Raw genomic sequence first — 25,441 nt, 5'->3', positions numbered from 1 at the left:
TTTGTGTAAACGTAGTTAGTTGGTTTTAAATAAAGAGTCGTAGTGAAAAGAACGAATTAGTAAAAGTAGTCGCAGAAATTATTCGAGTGATATTTATGAGTAAATTATTGTAAGTTTAGTGTGTTGTATAGTGTGTAAATGAATTAAGAATTTAAGATATAGTGTTTATTAATTCACCCCACGAATAGAAAGAGTGTTATACATACGAAAATAATAGCAGTATATATCAAGAAGATATCACATTATAGACTGAACGGAATCATCATCATCATCACTGGTGCATCCTTAAAATTCATATTAGCTGAAACTATTGACGCTTAGCTTTGTTGGAGTGATAAGAAATCGTACAAGAGCTGCTAAGTCATGGCTCGTTTAGATGGCCGGTCATTTGTACAGCAATGGAAACGAAGAGGTTAATTTACACTGGAATCAGCAAAATAACCAATAGGCCCAGAGACCAGTCTTGGTTCAGATGAAAGTGTAGCTATTACAAAAACGAAGGTGAAGAATATCAAGATGTTTCCAGAGCATCGCAGGACTAAAACAAGGAGATCTTTATCTTTATCCACTACGTTGTTCAATATAGTATTAGAATGGATAGTTCGTGAAATCGGTTTGAATATAACAGGGATACTAAAAACAAGAACAACGCAACTTCTGGTATAAGCAGACGATGTAGTGATCCTTCCAACATCGGAAAACAAGCTTAAGGAAAACTGCAGAGCCTTCATATAAATGGCAGAGACATTGAATTTACGAGTCAACGAAAATAAATCGAATTTCATGATAATGACAACACCACAAAGGAAAAGTGCAATGAGATGTTTGTCAATACAACTGAACGAAGAAAAGGGGGCGCTGAACACGATAATAATATCCCCAAAAATCTCCAGAAAGGCGAAGCTATATCTAGAAAAGACAATAATAAGACCAACAGTGAGCTACGGAGGCGCAATGTGGTTTCTTAACAAAGCAGAAGAAGAGAAATTAGATGGGGAAAATACTTAGAAGGACACCAGATGGTAAAAATGAGGGAGGTTTATGGCTGAGGAGAACAAATAATGGAATAAGATCTATTTGGATAAGCAGAACTAAAAAACTAAACAAAATAATAAGATCCAAAATAATAGAGTGGCTGGGCCACATACAGAGATTACCAGATTTTAGAGCAATAAAAAAAATGATGGTCATAGAACAAGGAGGAACAAGAATAGAGAGAGGAACTCGGGACTAGAAAACGAAGGCAAAAGATAGGAAAGAGAGGAAAAGAATCCCACCAATGCTATAAGCCTAAAAGACCTGCGTGAAGCACCTATATATATATATATATATATATATAAACTACGCGGAGAATATATATTGAAAAACCTGGTATGAAACAAGCGAAGGAGCTTATGAATAATCCTATGTCTATCGTACCAACTACTATTTTACTTAAACAGGTGCAGAATTCTACTGATCACTGGCTACTAACCGGATACAATTATGCTAGACGCCATCTTCATGCTATAGACATCACAAACGATCCAGAATGCCGCTGATGCATGAAGCGGGAAGAAACTGCAAACCACGTCATATTTGAGTGCAAAGATAAGCTAAAAAGAAGAATAGTTACTGCCACTACTATTTCATACAATCCAATCTATCAATTGTCCATTCAAATTTTGTTTGCTTTGAGTTGTCACCGAATTTTAATATGAATGTGAGAATTTCAAAATAGGGACCTATTGAACCGCATATTGTGCTAGCAGTAATAAATCCGGCATTATATTGACATAAGCAGGCGCAGTATAAATTTAAATAAGAGAGATTTTATTAAAATTACTGCTAGACTTAAGCTCTTGTATTTTTCCATTTTCGCGCGATGGAAAGGAAAACAACTACAACAAACAGGGAATTTATTATATACAACCCAATTTTACATAATTCAAATTGGGAAGTAATACAAGAGCATTTCCCCCCTCCTTGAACAATCCCTATTCCCACCATCAACGTCAACATGAACTCCTTGAAAAAAGAAGAAACAAACCGTTCTCTAATAACACAATCGTTCCGAAACAAAGCTTAAAAAATACCATTTTCTGTACACCGACGTTTCCAAAACACCAAAACACTAATCATCGCTAGAAGAAATCAATACAATAGAATAGCCATAATTACAGACTCCATGAGCTCGATACGAACCATTCAGCAACTCTTTCCCAAACACCCTATAGGTATCCTTATTAAAACCCAATCACACCTTATCCACCAAACCAAGACGTATTATTATTTGGTTTTCATGATACACAGGCATCCCAGGAAACGAAAAAAAGACAAATGTACCAAATAAGCAGCAGAAAACAACAATAGTACGGGAAGTGATAGCAAACGACTATAAAGGGACAATCAAAACAAAAGTACAGTGCCAGTGGCAAGGTGAGTGGAACAGATCGTAGTCGATATTAAAATCTATAAAACCATCCGTCCAACCATGGAAAAACAGCTTCAAAAATCGTACGGATCAAATAAAAATCGATCGTTTAATGTTGGGGCACGCCAAAGTGTCACACTCCTATTTATTTAAACGAGACAACCCACCAATATGCGAAACTTGTAACGGAAATATAAACGTGAAACACTTATTGTTGAACTGTCAAAAAGAACAAAAACTAAAGACCACCTAACAACTTCTCAAACATCATGGTCGCTCTGCTGAACAATAATTGTAATACTACCGACTAAATCGAATATCTAAAAGACTCTCAACAGTATGATAAATTTATTCATTATAACAGGAAAAGTGTTTACCATTAGAATCATAAAACAACATATTATGCTGCTAATCGAGATTTTTTTGAAAAAGACACAAGAGGAGGAAATGAGGTAAGTTTTACTACCCATATCTACGTGCAGGAAATTACACTTTAATTTTTGTTATAAAAAATAACAATCAGCCTTTTGCAAAGTAATCAAAAAAACTTTTGAATAGACTGCAACATATTTCATTCTAGAATTTAGATATATTGTATAAATGTGGTCATTGTCAGAAAATATTTTATGAGTTTTAAAGACACATAAATCATTTTTCTGTATTAAAAATGAGATCTATATTATGAATATTGTTGGTTTTAAAAATAAGCTAATGCTTTTTAAGTCATGGCTAAATATAATTAGAACCTAGAAACCTAAAATATATATTGAGCTTTAGTAGTTTAGTAGTGAGTTTAAAGTACTTTTTGTTTTTTGTTATTAGAACAAAAATCATTAAGACATTTGTTATAGGAAGTAAATTATTAGTGGAGATTGTACAGTATGGAACTAAGCCCAATGTTTCATGTGCATAAAATACATTGGAGATTATAGATTTGCTATGAAATGATGGTTCATTTGAAATCTAGGTTCAAAAATAAATCAGATGGGACATCTAGAAATTTTTATTAAAATATGGAGATTGTACACTTTCGAATTAGCCCCCTCATATGTATTCAAAGATGTAACCTACAATCGCTTATAATTGAATAAATTTTAATTGTCAGTTTGTTATCAGTATAGATGAACCCACTTCTGCATACATATTCATTCTTCCTAGAGTTAACCAATTCAAATTGTTCAAATTTTGTTCAAAGATGATATTTGTTGAGGTTTTAATATTGATTGTGTTGATCTTCCAAACATCTTCCTCAGTTCACTTAACCGTGTAGGATAAGAAAGTCTTCTTAAAAGAATGCACAACGCAGTTAAACCTAAATTAAATATTAAGGGTGTCCACAGTGTTTTTTTGAATTCCCTGACTTCTCCGACCAGATTAAAAAATTTCCTAACCATGTCAAGGTATGTGTTTATTTAGGAACAAAGTGATTGCTTTAAAATAATAATAATAATAATTAAAATATTATACTATAATTAAATATAGTTAACACTTTAATTCAATTTTTATCCAAAATTAAATTCGTATGGGACTAAAATTTGAGTGATTCATGAATTGTGTCCCACCTCAGGTCCCAGGAACAAAATTGGGATGAGGGGGTAACTACTGCTTACAATCTACACGATAACCAGTTCCTTAAATAACTATATCTGGAATTCTTAGGTGAATTCTTAGGAATTTCTTCATTAATTAAATTATTGATGTTAAAATTTGGGGTAACCGGATTTACATCTCTGTTTATCAAAATATGTTCTAATATCATAAACTCTATATCATCATCATTTCCGCCTACCAAAATGATTGCTTCCAATGCTTCCCCCATTATCAGGAATAAATAAATTTTAAAAAAAGTAAACACCCACACAACACCTACATTTGTAGGTAAGAAATAAAAACAACCTTAAATGAGAGTGTCAATAACTCTTTTTATGAAAAGCCCGTTACGGCTTAGCAGTATAATAATAAAGGATTTTCTTATTTACTGCTTGAACTATACCGCGGTTCAATAAGTCCCTGATAGGTACTTACTCGTAAGCATGTTGAAAACAGATCAATACTAACGGCCTACGCTAGTCGACGTTTCTAAGAAAGCGTAATTAAATAGTGTATTTTGATACCTAAAACAGAATACAGCGTAAATACTTTTCATTTTTATCATAATATGAAAAACAATTTCTCTACTTGTTACATCTGGTAACATACATATTTATGTGATTTTTCTTAGTAAATATTCATATTAGAAATTCAAAGGATACGCGGGCTGTAACATTTACAGTCTGCTTATCGCTACTGACATATTTCTAGAATAAGAAGATTGATCTGAGCCCAGCGTAAACGGAATTTCAGATTACGGATGAGCGGGTGATAATCAACGGCAACTTATGGCCCAAGAATGAGAAATTGCTCTTGAAACTTAGTGAGACAAAAAATCTACCAGCAAATGGAAAATGTAAGCTTCCCGTGAAGATGGATATGTATTGGATTATTTATAAACTTATGACTGAAGTTTAGTCAACAGATATTCGGAAATTCAATGTAATAACACTGAATAATATATTACTCCATTCAACTTCATCTAATAATCTATTTAATATAATAATCTTTCATCACATTCGCATATCCCATAAAGATTTTACAATCTTACTCAAAATATAAATTAAACAGTAATCGCAAATCTAAAGAGTGAAGCAGTTATGACGTTTGCGTATGTAAATCTAGTTTATGCTTGTATTAATAACAGTAATAGACATTATTTATAGCTCTACAAGCAACTAAATATCTTCACCACATGACTGAAGTTTTCTCAAATTACTTTTCAAATATGTTCCTTCATACCTTGTTAACGAACAGTTTGGTATAGTTGAGCAAAATATTTACGTAGTATTTACGTAAAGTCATAATTAACAATAAACTGTCATAATTTTTCAATACATTCTTACTTTATTTCCACACTTTTCAAAACATCTGACTAAACTTTCTATGGCACCATAAAAATATTATGAGTGTTTGGAGTCAAAAGGTTCGTACTCTGCCCGCTTAATTTTATCGTCGCTTCTAAAAACGAAAGCATAACCTTCCCACTATCATTATTCAGTGCTTTTTTGCACGACCTTTCCTTTCCAATAACACACTATGTCGGATCATAGTAAAAAACCATCGTTTCATCACTCGTTTTAATTGATCAGAGTCTCTAAAAACTAGAGGAATCATCTTTAGTTTATTCCCGGTAATGAAGGTACAAGCAATCTCGGGATCCCAGAATAACTCCATGATCACAAAACGACTCAAAAATTATTGTTTTACTTAAAAATCTCTTTTCTTGTTTTGGCGAAATGATTGAGTAAATGTCATATCCTTTTCCGAATCTCTCTTGCGAATTCAATACCATAAATTTCGCCTCTACAATAGACAATATAATCGATTATATCAATTCCCGATGTTGTTATAGAATTGAAATAAGCAAAAATAGGAGATACATCATCAATGGTACCAAGCGTAAGTTTATTTGACCTGCAGAAGTCATTATTAGTTATGACCTTTAATATCCTCTGCGTCTGCAAACAGACCTTAAGAGAAAAAACGCGTTTTTTTTCTTGAAACTATCCACGGGAGGAGGCACATCATTTTCCTCCTTTGGTATGTGAATATCTATTTGATATTTTTCGTCAATTAGGACTTTAATCAAGCTATTGACAACCTTGATACGTGAATTTATAATCACTCAATAAATGAATATCAAAATAGATTCTGCTTCATTTCAATATTTATTATTCTTATTTGGTGGAATTTAAATTGATGTAGAAGGTATTATCGATTAACTTTATATATATAGTTTCATTGAAATTGACAGAGTAGAATTATATGTGTTTTGTGGCTGTTTTATACGACGATTTGAAGGCAACTTCTCGAATTGCTATCGTATTCTAACTATACCCATTTTTTATAGCATGTTTGAAATACAGTGCAATGTAGTATCACGTACAACTTTATACCTTTATGTATTCTATATACGTTAACGCTATGAGTTCCGTTATCTATTAATTGTGAACAATTGAAAACAGAAAACATTCTACAAATGCGATTATTAGTCACACCCAATCAACCTTCTCTATGAAACTAACCAATTTTATCATCGCAGTTCCACTAAAGTGTTTCAAAAAATTATTCCACTAACCACTCTAATGCTCTTTATCATACTTGTCATCAACAGAAGCAAAAGTTTCTACTAGTTTTTGTCGTGTATACTCACTCCTATTCCGATCAAAATTCATTACCGGGTTTGTAAGTGCAATTGAATGACTCCATATCGAGCTCAAACTTTGTTAGTCTCGTGTGTTCAAACTTATATAATGATAAAATCCGTAACAAGCAGATAATGAGAATTCAATATGACTAAAAAGTTCTAAGCATAAACCTTATGCAAACTCGAAGAACTGCTGTCAGTCCAGTTAATATTTGTATTCGTAATTCTGTATAACATAAATATTAAAGGATAATGAGATGCAATTATATAGTTTAGGTACGTCAAATTGACAAATCAATGAATTTTTTAACATCTTTGTCAATGAAGAAAGTGAACGATAAAACAAAACAAAATCCTTATATAGTGTTATTGTTCTGAGAAATGGCACGGAAATTTAACGATAAAAAGACTAATATATAAGCTAATATAGGGTGCTCCAAAATTAACGCAAGTTTTAAATTTCCCGCCAAGTATGCAGTGAAGTGTTGACAACCGTAAAAAAATCGACAGCTGATAGTTTAGTGCTAGTAAAAACAAAGTGTTACACCATAAAACACTGTGTCTTTACTATTGACCAATATTTGGAACAAAATGATAGTTTGGCGACCGCAGTTTGAAAATTTCATACAAAATATGGTCGGAATAATGTTTTAACTCCTTCAACCGTGAATACACTAACGGATGGTTGTCCAAAAATAAGTCGTTCAAATGTCAATATCGAAGTAGTGCGTGAGAGTATCAATGACAATCGAGCAACTCAATTTGGCGTCGTAGACGCTCTTTACAGCGTATACTTACTAAAGATCTGCATCTCCATGCTTCCAAAATACACTATACCTAATGTTTAATGATCATGTTTCACGAAGAGAGTTTGTTGAATGGATTATTGAGCAACAACTTATGGATGCTAATTTTTAAAACAAGCATATTTACACCTTTATGGATTTGTTAACCGCCCACATTGTCGCTTTTTAGAGCCCACATTTAAATTTGCTACCATTTATGCAGTGAAGTGTTGAAAACCCTAAAAAAATAGACAGCTGACAGTTTACACCATAAAACAATGTGTCTTTATTATTGACCAATATTTGGGACAAAATGGTAGCTTGGCGACCGCAGTTTGAAAATTTTATACAAAATATGATCTTGATAGTGTTTTAACTTCTTCAATCGTGAATAGATTAATTATAAAATTCCGACAGACACAAACCTGTTGGAAATCCCAAACACACTAATCGATGGTTGTCCAAAAATAAGTCGTCCAAATGTCAATATCGAAGCAGTGCGTGAGAGTATCAGTGACAATCCAGGAGCTAAATTTCGCGTCGTGGACCCTCTTTAAAATGTATACTCACTTAAGATCTGCGTCTCTATGCTTACAAAATCCAATTAGCACTGTAACTGAAGTCTAATGACCATGTATAGCGAAGAGAGTTTGTTGAATGGATTAGTGAGCATCAACTTATGGATGCTAATTTTTAGAACAAAATCATCCTAATCGACGAAACACGTTTCCACCTTGATGGATTTGTTAATCGCCCACATTATCGCTTTTGTGAGCCGGCATGTGATTTTCGAAAAACAAATGTATCCACAACGTGTCACTGTTTGGTGTGTATTTTAGGCTGGAAACATGATTGGACCATACGTTTTGGAAAATTAGGCAGATCGAGCAGCCCTTTTTGTCGTAATTGCATGATATTCACGTGGTGAATATGTGGTTTCAACAAGATGGTGCCACATGGCGTACAGTCAATGAAACACTCCAATTGTCCCATAAGATATTCCGAGGTTGTGAACTCTTTTGTTTCGGTGATCAGAATTGGCCCCCAGATCGTGCGATTTGAGCTGCTTTAAGCAAATTTTCGTTTGAACAGCAATTTTGAAATCAGAGAGAATATCACCAACGGTTCCAGATATTCTAACTTAGTTAATATATTTATCCTGTATTACTTTTTATGGGAACTTGTCGTACCACTCCCTGTATCTAATAATCATTATGTATATACCTTAAAAAATCATGAATATTAAAATGAAATGAAATTTAACTCCGCGATACGCCGAGTAAATTATACATCAACAGGAAATGTGACGAGGAAATAATTCTTATATATTTTATTTCCGAGTGAATGGTAGAAAATGAATTCTGATTCCTTCATCGCTTGGAGATTGATTTCAGTGTCATTGTGTCATCACCGTGATTTGAATCATTTCCTTATAATGAGGTTATCGGGATTGGAAATGATCATGAATATTTGAAAATTATTAATTCAACTAAGTAATGTACCAAACTTTAATCAAACCATCATTTAAAAGATTGATTGGAGTGATTTCCTACTAAGGAAAACTTTTTGTTTATACTGATTAAATTACTTATTGAATGTTAACGTTTAGTAGAAACTATTTCATCTCTATAGAAGTACTTGTATACTAAAAAACATATTTAGAGCTGTTGAACTAGTTCATTTCATAATTTTTCATACGAACGAGTTTTGTTAAATAACTTAAAATAAACTTTCACTTCATTACGTTAGTTTTATATCGTTTGCCGTTAACTGAACAAATGAAACTGAATTAATCATACAGCAACTTTATTTCTGTTGTGTAAAAATATAACAAATATTCAAATATACTGAAATATATTAATTAGCGGTAATATACTAGACAATTAGTAATGATTAGTAATTATGAAGGCAAATGGAGGTTATTTCAAGTTTCTAAATGTTAACCACTTTCCCCACGACAGTAAGATCTATACGAATACACGTGATATGAGAAAGTCTGTTATTTTGTTTATAATGAATTTGTGGGTTACGTAGATGAAAGCAGGTTACTATTTTCAATAACAATGTAAACTTTATCATATCCTATGGTATTTAACTATACACTATTTTTTTAGTTATATATTTTCATCATTTTATCATACACTGCGCACCAAAACTAAGGCATAATTTCAAAAAATGTAGTAAATGAAACGATTTTTGTGACGATATATCTATTTTCCTCCATTGAGCTTGGTTACAACATTTGGATCATTATCTTATATAGCAGCTTATAGCATAAATTTGGCAATTTACTAGGTTTCTCTAGAGTAACTTCACAATTATTTTTCAAAATTCGAATAAATACGTTATTCCACTAGACTACGTCATCAGCGCCGTTCGCATGTCTAGAAAATCAGTTGCTGTTATATGTGTTTTTTATTGTTATTCAAAATATTCGATATAAATTTTGTATTATTCAAAAATGTATACCAAATAAAGTTCTTTCGAATAAATGTAATCGGTTCTACTGTGATCTTGTAATAAAAATGAATTTGAAAGAACTGGAGGTTAATTTTTGAGATTATTAAAAACAAAACAGAACAATAGAATTGGTACTCTGATTTCTGTGAATATCAATTTCCAAACTTTATATATTTTTTTACAATATGCAAATAAATAGTAAGAATAATACGTTGTATTTAGATATACTGTCTTAAAAACCTCCGAAATATCAAGATATTCCAATTTTCTCCTTCTATCCACTAACTCCAATTTTCGCAACAAGAATACTCTAAATGGGTGAAAAATCTAAGTTTTTCGTGCATTTTGTGCCACAATGGGCAAGCAGCTTATTCTATACTGAGTTCGTATACTCGATTATATGCATTACTATTTATATGGTTTGAGGAAAATGTTATAAAGAGATTAACATCAGATGCGTATTCACCTGTATTTTTAAACGAGTGAAATAATATAAGGATTGTTAGTTCAATAGTAATGGAAAGAACGCATAAGTAGACTTTTAAAAACTTAACAGTGGCCCTAACTGAAGACAATGTTGATTTTGACCAATGGAAATTTACAGATATCAAAACTGGTTCTTTGCTTCGTTGATACATCCAAGATAAGAACGCAACAGCATGCTAACAGCCTCCGGTATTTGCAGCACAATCGGGACATTGGACACTTTGAACCGCAAATATGTTTTCGTTACAAATTGGAGTAAAATGATAATGTTTCTTACCAGCCTCATGCTCCGGTCTAATTCGGGGCTCGCTGTTCTTTCACCCTTCACTTCCCTCTTCAACTGAACTTACCTTATTGCATTATCGCCATAAGACATAAAAGGCATATTATTATTATTATCAATAGTAAAAAACGCCTTAAAAATAACTGATATACAAGTTGAACTTGTATTCCGCTGATTTCAGCTGAAATCGTTATTATTGGCAAAATAACTAGCCATTTTACGGGAATCTATTTGAGGCAAGTTATCTGAAGAACCACGAAAAAACTCCTACATTTTTATGAAATTTCAAGTCCCAAATCTTTTTGTTATCAAAATAGCGACTAGTCACTCTAGCCAGTAGCACTTTGTAAAACAGGCCGGAAGTTTTCCTAAACAATCTAAACTTTAGTTTCTTGATCCTATAAACTTGAAATAAACACCATTATCCTTGTAAAATAAAGTTGTAATCAATTTCTTTAAAGTAGATATCCTTTTTTTTTAATCTCCAAGTACATTATGAAGCTTTAATACTAAAACTGGAAAAAAACAGAGAAACAATGTGATGATATTCTTTATTTCAATTCAAATATAGTTAAATACTATCTCAAATATCTTCCAAAACAGTTTTCAAGTTTATCGAGGATTTTTCCTTAAATGAACAACCATCGAAATAACAATCAAAATTTTTCAAAATCTGACTGCATCACAACCTACACTCATACGGAACTAACAAAATCATTGTAATATGGAAAATTTGGGGGTTAATTGTGAAGACAAGAATATGTAATCAAAATCAGTCGATCATTAGAACTTTTAGTAACTTTTAATGAACAAAATATAAATCAAATATAGTTTATATCAATTTAACAAATCAGCCCTTTGAATACAAGCAACATTTTGGTCCTTCGAGTCAGATTAAAACAGTATACAAATTAAGTGAAATTACGCAGTGAAGCTTGTCTTTGTAAGAAGTAATTAGAGAAGAAATATGAGTTACTAATTTTGAATTACCGCCGTCTTGTTGGCCATGAAGCTACTTAGCTGTTAATTTTGAAATAGGTGATAGAAAAGTAGGTTTTTAACTTCTCAGAAGAGATGTTCGGAACAATTGTATCTTTATTATTTATTAATTCATAAGTTGGTGTAAAGTTGCTTCATTTGGTGCATATTTTGTGAATTTGAAGAGAGTTCCAATGATTGATTGCTACTGGTTACATATTATCGTCTTTACAATAACCCTGACTTAGAGAGACCCCCTTATTCTTATGAAGAGATACAACATTCATTTTTTCTATAATACACTCTTCCTATACATAGGTTATGCTATATTCGTATATTTTAAGATACAAGAAACTTACACGCCTTTATAGGAAAATGATTTTATATATTTCTAAAGTAATCACCATCTACTTCAATAAAAACTTTTGTAGCTGAAGCTTCCATAACTTAGAAGTTTGATATAATGCTCTCAAAAAATTGATGAATGGCTTCATCTATTTCATCCTCTGAGATGAAACTTCGTCCGCGTGATTGTTTCAATAAAAAATTACGCATGGCTTAATAGTTTTCCATTACTCCCCTTGTGAAGGGTAGATTCAGAAAATTTGAGAGGATATTTTTATCATAATTAACAAAGATGATTAAATATGAGTTTAAAATCGCTAGTGACAAATATAAAGTAGTTTCATAAACTTTTAGTATGTGAGTTTTCGAAAAAATTTTCTCTAAGAGTTTATTGCATGGCTGATGGGAGATAAAGGCGTAACGATCGAGAACAATGAAGAAATATCAATCATAATCACAATTAATACATTTGACGATTTTTAAATTGAGTGTTACACTTTTTACCCGTGAACATAAAATTGGAAGATTTCAACTTCAAAAATATATCCTTCCATTTCCCTACTCAAATTTGGAGGATTGTATTTTGTGAAAAAGTTGAAATGAATGATCTTGATTAACAGACTTCCATATTCCTCTCCTATCTAGAAAATCTACGATTCAAATTTCAAGTTTTAGTAGTTTTCTCTGTGTGAAAATGAATTAGACGCTCAGTTTTTTATATTTAGAATCATACTGCGAAATTTTATGTTATCTTATGGCAGGGATTTTCCTGGATGGAATCAAATAAAAAAGATGGGGGTGTAATATTATCTGACTCTACATCAGCACAATGTGCTATAAACTCATCACAAACAAATTGAATGTCCTATTTTATGTGATATCACATCAATATTGTTGAAATTGTCCATTACATTTATCTGTGTTAACGATTATATTGAAATATAGTTCAGTGGAAAATCTGATTGGATAGCAAAAAATTAGGTGTCGAATATAATTACAGATATTTTCAATTCTAGCCTCACATTCAAATTAGATATTTTTGATTATCCAACCATCTATACAATCTATAATGAAAACATCCCGCAAATCTTGCAAATCTGAGTATCATACAATCATCATGTTGCTGTAATGACAACTGATACGCTGATTCTATTGAAGTTTGTTTGGATACAGTACGTTAACAAAAGAAACCTAACCTAACCAAATACAAAAGTACTTCTTCTCGTTAAACTTGACCAACCTTTTAAGCACAGCTAATCGTTATACATTCATAAATTTTTAACAAGAATCCTTCAAAAATATCTGTTTCGAATGATTTCGCTTCTTTATTTCTTTTACAACAATACAAAAGTTCCTCTCCAATACTTCTGTAGGAAACGTATTTTCAATACAACTTCGGAATATACCATATAGTCCAGTTCTCAGAGACCAAAAATGGGGTTTACCTTACAAAAGGTGGGGTAGAAGATTTAATTCTATTATTTCGTTTTAATGGGTATAAAAAGTAAAATATAAAAAATAGGACCAAATCTGGGCTCGACACAACTTTTGATAGCCGAAAATCACTCCTTTCCGAGATATTGCGAAAAAACCAAAAAATGTCCGAAAATTTCGAGATTTTTCGGCTACCAAAAGATGTATGGAGCCCCGATTTAGTTACATTTTTGATATTTCACTTTTTAAACCCATTGAAACGAAAAAAAAATAAAATCTTCTACACCACCTTTTGTAAGGTGAAATCCTCTGGGAACTGGACTAATTGTAGAAAAAGGGGAAACAACAAACAAACAACCCACGCGCTAACAACCAAACCAAAGACCAAAGAAGCTATTCTTCATTAAGATTATTGGGATAATAAAGATGAAGGACGCATATTGTTCTCTGATGAATACATTTTTCATATGGCAGTTCACAGTACGAATACAGAGTTCTAGAAGAGGATATGCACTATTTATCAGAACGAATACTCTGTATTTTAAATTACGATCACACATTGCTAAAATTGCCAATAATATCATCAAGAGGCTGGATTTTCTAGGATTTTCTAGGATGTCATAGTTAGACCTACTAGAATTCTTGATCTCGATCCAATAGAAATGCGATAACCTAGCAAAGACATTGGATAAACTATTTTTGAAGTATGTTCAATTTTGGCCGAATTGATAAAAATGGTAAATTGTAAAAAGTTTCTTCAATTTTAGCATAAGAGGCAGTTGTCAAGTACTATTAAATGAGAGAAGTTATTTTCATTGTACCGCTTTTGACGATATCACTGAAACTTATAACAATATATTTGTCGTGAAAAAAAAAACAGAGTTTATATCATTCGTAACAGATATAAAAGAGAAAAATAGGAAACCAAAGCACAATACTGAGAAGAATATGTTCTGTTAAGGACCAAAGTACACGGAGGTCATTTTCTTGGTGAATATTTTTAGAATAATGGAAATTGGGAAACACTATTTTCCTCCAATGAGGTAAGGAACCCTTTTTTGTAATTATAGGAGAAACAGAGTATATAAAAGGTTACAAACAGTGTAAAATATTGGATACTGTGAGAGTAAACCCTATTGTACTCGAGTAGCGCTAGTAGTACTTGCCGTGCCTCTGCAGCAGCTGATTTCATAGGCTAGAATTCCAATTCCAGGTAACGGTAAAGCAAAGTCAATTGGACGACCTTTCTTCTATGCTCTAGGCTGTCCAAGCTTCTGGTCAACTCTAGATCGCCTATAAGTCGCCAAATATGGACGAATCTTGGCTTTGTAGAAGATTAGAATCTGTTGTATATAGTATTTTGGTCTTAAAGAGGGCTCCAAGTATTTACAAAGCTGCCTTAGCTCAATTGGCTACGTGATTATGCCAGGACATATTGCTTCCAACCCCAACACCCATCAGGCGAATTTGAGGAACTGGTAGTGATATTTTATGTCCAAACAGGACCAAATTCTGAGCCATAGTGTCATTCTTCATTGCTAAAATTGCCTAAGGATTTGTGTGTTGGCCGAGTTTATTGATTTAAACGACGGCACCAGTGTGCTATCGTCGGCGAAACTATAGATCGGATTTGCAGTTTTGTCGAGTAGATCATTGTTTTACAGCAGAAAGAGAGTAGGTGACAAGGTGCATCCCTGGAGAGCATCAGCGTTGACCTCAAACCTTTTTTAGAAGGTTGGCACGCCAAACTCTGTCAGAAGCCTCCAATATTTCCTGTGCGATTGTTCGAGATTCATCATAATACACTATAGCATCAGTCCATACGTTGGTGAGATAGGCCAGAAGGTTCCTGGTTCATCTATGTTTACGAAAGCCGAATTGATGTTTACTGATATTGTTAGCAGACTCTAGGTATCTCAAGATTTGCCTGCTAACGACTTTCTCAACGACCTTGGCAATAGCTGGGACTGAAGCAATCGTTTTGGGAACCGCTTTTTTGGTACGGATTGCACACAAGCAGTTTTCCAATCAGCAGGGACAATTGGTTGATGACTATTTAGTAATGGTATCGATTGGGATCAATTTAGATGATTGTCCTGGCAGATTGCAGCATAAAGATGCATTACAGACTTCAAAACAGGATTATTGTCCATTATCGGTATTAGGTTGAGATGCTTGCCATAATTTGACCTTAAACCAATATGGGTTTGAAACATCGTAAGGTGACAACTACCCAATGCAGTAACTATTGTGGAAAACCTGTTTTTCTGTAGATCAAGTTGATAAGGATTGAGTAAGAACGATAAATAAGAGATCGTAGTAGAAAACTTTAGAAAAAAAGGTTTTCCGAGGTTCTATTTTCTATAAGATAACTCAATTATTGTAATGATAAGAAACAACTTTCTTTTTTTAATAAAAACAAAAGAGGGAAAAAGAAAGTTAGACCACGGGATGTAGACAGAGTGAGTTATTCCTTTTCTAACATATTGGAACAAAACAGTTGAATCACGCAGTAAATTGGAACTAAAATGACAAAATACTCACAGGACTTCCCTCCGAGAACTATTATTTACGGAAGGAATATCAATAATGCTTGTTGCTCTTAAGAAAAAACCATTGAGGCAGCTGCTTACTTGGTTTGTAATTGTGAAGCTGTTGATAGAAAACCCAATGACATGAGATCTCGTGTTCCACGGAATAGGAGCAAGTGATCAGCGTAGCAACTGGGTTGATACTGGGTTTATTTAGAACAGAAATTGCAATTTATCATTATTAAAACAAGGGGTTAGCGAGACTAGTATGGCCTCATCATTCTTTCTCTCATATTTAATTGGAAACTTAATCATGAATTCTCACATCCTACTTGTAAAAAACTTTCAATTATTCAGTACTAGGATTCAGTATTCTAAAAGCGTACATTCATTTACAAACATTAAACATTTACTTAATTCTATAAGCACGCATTATTGAAACGTGATATAAAACTTTACTGTTTATTTCCAATCATATATATTTAAAAAATCATTTGGACACATCAAAAACTGTCCGTTGTTACAACTGCCCGTTGTTATGCGATCCTCTCATTCTAATATTAAAATAGTTTTTCTATCTATATAATTATTTTCTCATTTAGCAATTATCCATAAATTACATTTTTATCACATTATTAAAAGATTCTCAACGTATTTTTTCCATTCAGAATTACTGTGATAGTTTTAAGATATTCATTTAAATGTAGATTATCCTACTGAATATTATCTAATAGTTATTGGTTCTCATACGAAGTTTGCTACTTGACTATTGAGATATGGCAATACTGATGCAAATATGCCATCATAGGTTTTGACATTTTGTAATGGTGAACGTACTTAGAACGTATTGCCATACAAGTGAAATTTGAGTTGTTTACAGATACTTGAAACATTCAACCTTGCCAAAAAATTGAATTAAATCGCGAAATGATTCGTGCGATGATTATGATATTGTAGGACTTTATCAACGTAGCGAGTTATTGAGGCTTACTGGGATATTAATTTCGCTTATATAGATCAAATGTTGCACGAACACTTGGCTATTTAAAAGATTTTGTCGCGTTGGATACCGTAATATTTGACAATTGCTAAAAAAAAAGCTTGTGACGATTGGTGCAAAGAAATGCTGAAAAATTCAATCAAGACGATTCAAAAGACGATTAAATGATCGTGACATGTGACGAATCAAAGCCAAAACAAAAGTTGCTCGGGTAAAAAGTGGAATACCTGGACTTGTCGCCACCGTTCCATTAGAGTAACGTGGAACGGTCAATTGTGAATGGTATATATACCAACTCAGGAAGACTATGTCGTTAGGAATAATGGTAATGCTAGATAACAATGTGAGCCAATTAGAAGATGTATTGAATTATAATGATAACAAATATACACCTCTCGGTCATGTTAATAATCAAAATTGCCCCTATTGGTCTAATGAAAATCATTACTGGATGACAGAAAAACATACGCAATATCCTAAAAAGTTTAATGTTTGGGCAGGAATTATTGGAAATCATATAAAGGTCCCTTCTTCATTGATAACAAATTTAATGGAGATACGAGGATGTATTAATATCTAGTTAGCCTAGACCAGTTCCATGCATAAACAAAATATTGCGTTACCATAGCAACGAACAATAACTTATTAGAAGTGTCAGTGTAAAGTTTGACGTCAAAAAAGTAAACCAGAGCTACGCAATAAATTAAAAGAAAAGAAATGTCCACCGAAATGTTAAAATAGAAAAATTGGAGTATCGAGCCATCATCAAGTACCTGTATTTAAAAGGGTTAAGAGGTAAGCAGATTTACGAAGATATGCTTAATACCCTTGGTGATCAATGTCCTTCGTATGCGACCGTGAAAAATTGAACTGCAATCTTCAAAAGAGGTGAATTTTCTATTGAAGATGATGACCGATCATGAAGACCAGTTTCTGTGTCAGTCCCCGAAAATATCGATGCAGTTCATGACATGATTTTATCAGACCGTCGAATTGGGCTAAAACGGATATCTGAATCATTGAATATGTCATACGAACGCGTTCATCATATAGTTCACGTCAATTTGGACATGAGAAAAATTGCTGCAAAATGGATGAAAAGCGTGCAAGAGTAGAAGCATCGCGTTCGATCTGTGCTCGATTTGAAAACGATGTAGACTTCTTAAACCGAATTGTTACTATGGATGAGACTTGGGTACATTTTTACTATCCAGAAACATGGCAGCAATCGATGGAATGGTGACACTCTGGTTCTCCAAGACCAAAGAAGTTTCGTGTCCAAAAATTTGCTGACTAATCAATTAAGGTGGCTTAGGGAGTTATTTGTGTTTTCAAGAATCCTTGAAATAGTATCGTTTTTATCAAAAATTGGTAATGAAGATGCCCCATTTCGTCAGATAATCAAAATATTTAGTAGAGAAGAGCATTACTTTCAATGCAAAGTTTTGACACTATAATTCTTCCCTAAAAAAGTGTTTTTACTAAATCCAATAAACAATGTTGAATATTTGAAAGTTATTTTTAATCCTAAACATAAAATAATTTCTGTATCAAGAGTTTCTATATCGTGTATCGTCAGAAATAGAGGTATTTCACACTTCATCAAAAATCAAATTTTTTGGTGTACCTCGTATACAAAAACTAGCGATGACCTTTTTAATCCTTTTATAAATAATAGTTGCCATCTTTCTTTCCAAAATAGGCATTTGCGTATGCGATAACGCCCTTGTGAAATTTCGAAGTTAAGAGACTGAAATAAGTCGCTAAAGTTCAGATATGGTGGAAGCGCTGGATGGTCAACATATTCGTGATTTTAACCATGATGATCACCGAAGTTTGAGAAAGTGAGATGTCCTGATAGAAAAGTACTTTATTTTTCTTCAAATGCGGCAATTTTACCTTATCAAACAACAAAGCATGATATTTTTCTGTTATTACTTCAACGTTTTGAATATATTTATCATCACAATTATATGACTATCCTAAAAAGCCGTCCCATCACTTTTCCGATAGATGAGATCAGAAATGATCGTTGTCTGCTTTTTTTTAGTGTGGCGGTGAATGCAGGTTCTATCCCCAATCGATCCAAATATTCCCCCTCATTCTACTTAAACCACTCAATAAATCCTGGAAAATATTCATTTCAATGCGGTTTTGGTCTATATGGAGCAAACACGGTACTAATCGCGCGGATGTATTAATATATCAATAGCCTCTTTTAACTTACATCCAATGGTTATTCAGTACCATTTGGTACGGCCACGTTTAGTGTCTCCGTAAACAGTGCGTAAATTATCTTTCATTTGCGTAGGCGTGTTGCCTTCAAAAAACAGCTCGATACCAATTTTTTGCCAGTTTCAAAAAATTCTTCACAACGACTCACTTATACGATTGTCCAATAGAAGCCGGGCTTCCATAATGACTGAAATTCCAGTGACGCATGCGCAAATATATCGACATCTTCAAGTTGAAGAGGAAGCTTTTTAGAAAACCTTCGCGTGCCGTCAACTTACGTACATACACTGTATATAGAAGGTTTCCCTGTTCAAAAATGTACATTAGACAACTAGATGTCATCAATATTAGAGAACTTATTGGCAAAATAGGCAATGATATGTTAGAAATTCAACTTCAAAATAAAAAATATATATATAAATTTATTTATTTTTAGTGTGTGCTTGTTTCTTGTTATATGATTCTTATTGTTCCCATGTACAATTAAGTTCTGAAATTTCTGTGATTATCTTTCGTAATATAAATTTTATAAATAAATTTATATTAATAAATAATATATAAATTTCTGTTTACTGTAGTAATAGATTGATCTTTGTTAGGGATTGAGGAGAATAATGTTTGCAGTTTTTATGAATGATTTTTTAACACTTTTTTAGAAAAATCTTATGATTCATTTGTCTATAACTTATTACAAAAATGACTTACAATGAATTAATAATAAAATACTCATAAACTAACTATATTGGGAATGTTCCTAAAAAACATCTTGTTCGTATGATTTGAAACTTTAATACTCCACTTTAGCAAAGAAGCAAAGATAACTCTTATTTATTTTCCATTATTATTACATATATTATATATTCGGGATTCTGCGTTTGTTTTTGTCGGAATATGAAAACACTATCAGAACAAAAATAGTAGCGAACGTTTTGTATCATTGCACTGGCGGACAAGATTTTCGTAACACAGGCGAGATCTTTATTTTTAAAATGGAAATACCCGTCCAATAATAGAAAAAATAATTTATTAAGCCCTAACATGTACCACTTTTCAATAGCTCAACTATCCCTGTTTACATTAGCAGGTAGGTAATTTTATAAAGGGGCGGTTAATATCAGTAAATTTTATGACCGAAAAAATACCTGAACTGTATTATTCAGAATAATAAACATAAATATAACATTGAAAATGGGTATTGTGTTGAATTTCATAGTAAACGGTTCTCTGTTTATAGTGCAAAAATATGAAAAAAGCCTATTTCAAATATTTTGTTACTTTAATTGGAGACCAATATAAGCAGTGAGCTCCCCACGCGTGCTGTGTTAGTTGTAGCGTCTCATTGGTGCAGTGGATAAATGGAAAGAAAAAAAGCATACCTTTTGCTATTCCAATGGTATGCAAGAGCTTACTAACTATTTTGACGATTGCTATTTTTGTCTAACAAACACTGAACGTTATTCTAAGAGAGAAAACCACAAGATCGAGTATCCAAATTTGCCGTTTGCTATACGATTTGTTCCCCATAACGAATATTTACCAGTACCGATTGCGCCTTTAGATCCGCAAAATATTGTTTTAGAAGATACTGGATACGGGCAGTAGATCTACACTATGAAAAAAAAATTGGCAAGCAAGAAGTGAGTTTCAGCCGGGATCTTAAAATGTTAAGTTTATACCCCTTGTAGATCCCAAAAATGTCCTTTATAAAGACTGTAAATAAAGAGGGTGATAGATTCAAATACAAATGTATTTTTATTGGATCACAAATAAGAAAATTGCCGGACGATGACAATTTTGCAAAAACCTCTCCATACAGGAACTTAGAGCGTGGAAGGCATTTGTTGGAGTGATGAGGGGATTTTTAGACAACAATATGAATTCAAACTTCCAACAATTATTTGATGAACTTCTGGACGCCTACAAATCTCTTGATGCTCTAATATCATTGAAAATTCTTCTTCTCCATTCCGATATGGCATTTTTTCCCGAAAATTGGGGAGCTGTCAGTGATGAGTAAGGTGAAAGGTTCCGCTAAGATATCAGAATTCGGTATTAAGGACGATGGGATTCGACCATGATGGGTGATTACTTTTGGTTTTTAAAAAGATAAAGTGCTACCCCTCATAAAAGGAAAAAGTATTTGATGTATGAAGTGATTTTTTTTCAAATTTTTTACTTTTAATAGATGTGAGGTATGTTTATTAGATGTAAACTGTAAATATTGTCAAAATATACGAATTAAAAAACGTGAAATTATTTTTTTAATAAATATTGAATATTTTAACAATGAATATGGTTCTATAAATTCAACTTAAAAACCTTACGTGCTACAATTATATTTTTCATATTTTCGTATTTGTATATGTCTATTTTATCACAATACGGTATCCATTTTTGTGTTACCACAAAATTTTTTTTATCGACCATTATTCAATAAAATTTCAATTATCTGGTTTGACATGTTGTTATCTTGTATTTGTAAGATATTTTTAACAAAAAACCAGTTTCTATGAATTAGTACTTAGTTGAAAAATTCGTATGATTTTTGATAATGTGTTCAACCGCTAATAGATGAATTAAGTAATAGAGTGACTAAGAATAGAAAAATTTGAGAGAAACATTAGATGCGAATAAAAAAAAATCTCATCAAAATAAATCGATAGTTCTACTTACTAAATGACTAATTCAAAATAATCCAAATGCAAGAAAAAAAGATCACAAAAAGAAAACAAACAAAATCACGTTTCACGAAAGTGATCCCAAAAAATAAACTAATTTTCATGCACTGCTTCTTTGGCTTACATTAAAAATTCACAAATCACCGTTCTCGTAAGCAAAAAGTCGACAAGCACACTTTCGTTTCAATGCAACTTTCGATTTTACGTAAACACAACAGCGTGACAATATAATCAGTATGGCCAAGAGACGCACAATCTACCTTTACTGCGATACAGTCGCGAAACAACTGACTGGCGCCTCGCCGTTACCTCGCAGGAGTGTGTGCTTTGCAGGAAAATAGTAGGGAGAGGATTGAACTGGACGAACGCCGGAGATCCTTGCTGCTACTGTATCCTGATCCTACCGATTCCGGCGCGGTGCGCTGTGTGACGCGTATAGACGTAAAAACTAGGGTTTTCCTAATAGGAACATCGTCACCATAATGTTCGGTTTCAAAATTTTTTCTGCTTATTTCGATTTAATATGTGTGATATTATTATTAGTCCATTTCACCTGAAGAAAAACAGTTTTACGATCATAGAAGTGTGATTCCCACTATATAATTTTATTAAAATTTATGCTATTTTTTACACGAAAATTGAATATTCTCAACTACACATAAGAAATAATGGCTTAGCTAAATATTTTCATACATTTTTTATTATGAAATTACTTCTTTTGTCCATTCCTGTACTTATTTTCAAGGTTATATTTTCCACACTCTAAAAGTGGTGAATTCAACCCCATAGACAACACTAGGTGTAAGCTTATTTTTAAAATCGATTCTTACATTGATTTTGATATCAATTGGTTGCCGGGATCAAAAATCTTTGGAAAAACTGGACTATATTAATTATCATCAAGTTTACTTGGTAAATTGTTGGACCTACATTTGTATATTTGTTGTATGAATATTTACAGAAAATTATATTTAGTATCCATATTATTTATTGTCCATTCGATCATCTGACGTAGCTGTATAGCAGACTGAAAGCAATAACAGTAAGACGCCACTCTAAAACAAATGTATCCTAGTACATACCGGTTTATATAGTGATACTAAAACTTGAGCACATTGTATTTTTCTAGAAAAAGTCAAAGTCGAAATCTATGTTCAGAAGAAGAATATTGAATAATAATGTGAATATTTTTTCTTCGACATTTTTGCAAACGTTGTTATGTACAGATATCAGAGATATCAATTCGAAAATTTTAGGAATCATAGCTATTGTTAATCTCCACATTTGAAAACTATTTTTAATCTTACGGGGTGTTCCAGAATGCTGTGTCAAATCAAAACTACATTTTTTAATCATCTTGTCTTCCCCATCACAATAATATACAGGGCGTTTCTATATTCGACCGACAACGCTCTACCACAGAGATATATCAATAAATGATTCACTTTGATCAAGGAAAACGAAACCTTACGGAGCCTAGTTGCTGAGATATAGGGTGCTCAAAATATTAAATACAAAATTTGCCATAAACCAAAAACGCTTTCAAATTTTTTTTTTCAAATTTGGTTACCAATATGCTCCTTAATAAAGTGATATTTTGACATAAACAAGACGATGGAGCATCTGATCATTTTGCTGCAGCGGCAACAAATTGCTTAAGCAGACGTTTTAGAGAAAAGTAGATTGGTCAGGGTGGACCCAATTGTTGGCCTGCAAGATCACCTGACTCAAATCCTATCGATTTAATTTAAAAGCGTTCTCGATTTATGACAAATTTTTGATTTTGATTTAAAATGTTGAACACCCCATATTTCAGCAACGAGACCCCGTACGGGTTCGTTTTCCTATACCAAAACGAATCATTTATTGAGATCTCTGTGTGGTAGAGCGTTGTCAGTCGAATATAGAAACAACCTTTAGCGTTGTGATGTGCTCTACGCGATTTTTAAAAGTTATAACCAATTTTCCATAAAAATCATAACAAATTCAATACCTTGTACAATGTAGGAATTCAAGAAAAAAGATCTGTTGCGGCCAAAGCATTCGAATAGTAGTAAAATATTCATTGAATCTAATACAGGGTGAATAAAAATATCAATACATTATTTTCTCTGTATTTTATTTTAGTATTTGTACATAATGAAATGTTCCACCACGTACAGAACATCGAACATATAGTTTCTGTGGTTTATCGAAGTAAATATTTTCAATTAACACATAAACTCAATTTAATTAATTATACCGCATATTTTTATATCAATTAATAGTATATATCTTTCATAATGAATTTTCTTCTGCGACAGAATGCCTAAAATTGCTTCCAAAAGAACCATTCGTGTTTTTAACGTTCTCAGGCACTAAACTGCAATTTTGAGACGTTTTTTGACATATTGAAAATTTTAAAAGGTGGTTATTATAGCGAAATTCATTTTAGGACATACCGAAAAACGATGTGACGTTACTATGAACAATTTGTGATTTAAATAGATTAATCTAATCAGTAGTAGTTGAGCACACAAATGCACTCAAAATACAAGAATGTCCAAAGTATATATCAGATTTACTGTGTGTACAATACTTCAGTTAAATGGGTTATCAAACACAATAAATATTATCATAAGAAGAGAAAAGTTATATAGTAATTTTTTTGAGTTTCAAAAATCTCATCAAAATAAACAATAATAACAGATAGAGCTCATGACAAAACTTACTTCATAAAATATTAATATAGAAGCCTTTAGTTGAAATTTATTTTTCAAGTTTTTCAAACAGGACAGTTGTCATATCCATATCCCTTTCAAAAGAAGTATCAGTAGGACAGCTTCAATTTCAATTATGTAGTGATATTGTATAATAGACAACACGATAGGTATTGACGTCATTTCAAGCAATTTGCTATCGTCACCAGTTAGAGAGATACGATGACTGTTATCGGCACATCTCAAGTTATTTGTTGCTCATTTCAATGACACTCTGCATTGCTCAAGAGTATTCCAAATACATGTACAATCATACAAATATTATTCATACCTTAACGTTAATACGAACACAGCATTAATTTTCGATTCGAGAGAAATTCAGTGATATCCTATTGTGAAATTCATTTAATTATCTTCTCAAAAAGAACAAATTTATCATATTACTCTTAGAGAAATCAACTAAAGCAGTAAAGATACACTGCGGTTGGTTTAATCTACGTCGAAAGTCATAGAAAATGACCACACGAAAATGTTGGCGATTTAATTCTTAATTTCTGGACTATAATAAATGTATTACCATATCTTAAAACTCAAGTAGCAGCTCTCGTATAGCTTCAAACACGGTAGCTTGATGCAAATGATGCTCAGAGCTTAATTCAGTTTGGCAAACAAATTGATTACAACATCTTCTCGTTCATCTTGTCTATCGTCCAATGTGGTGCACATTGATATGTGCACTCTGTTGTCTATAAGTACCAAAGTGTATCATAAGGCGGCGTTGCCGCGAGCTCGGGAGTTTCAAGCATTATACTTCAGCTTTCTCTACTTTTTTCTTATTCTATTGCTTTATTCGTGTTTTAAACAAATTTCTCTA

The 25,441-nt window shown here is 32.5% G+C and overlaps 1 protein-coding gene across 2 annotated transcripts in view; it reads right to left on the bottom strand.

Moving 5' to 3' along the window:
- The window catches only part of LOC130902024 (mucin-2), a 551,276-nt gene extending 529,049 nt beyond the window's left edge, over positions 1-22,227 (bottom strand). Inside the window, exon 1 of one of the 2 annotated variants that reach the window (XM_057813821.1) lies at positions 21,993-22,227. The gene's annotated coding sequence lies outside the window, so the exon portion shown is untranslated. Of the gene's footprint in view, positions 1-21,863 lie in introns of both variants that reach the window. The other variant, XM_057813822.1, reaches the window with a different exon arrangement.
- Between the last annotated feature and the right edge of the window lie 3,214 nt (positions 22,228-25,441).

Source organism: Diorhabda carinulata, chromosome X (genome assembly GCF_026250575.1).
Source record: "Diorhabda carinulata isolate Delta chromosome X, icDioCari1.1, whole genome shotgun sequence".
Lineage (NCBI taxonomy): Eukaryota > Metazoa > Arthropoda > Insecta > Coleoptera > Chrysomelidae > Diorhabda > Diorhabda carinulata.
This window is presented reverse-complemented; position numbering and strand designations above follow the sequence as displayed.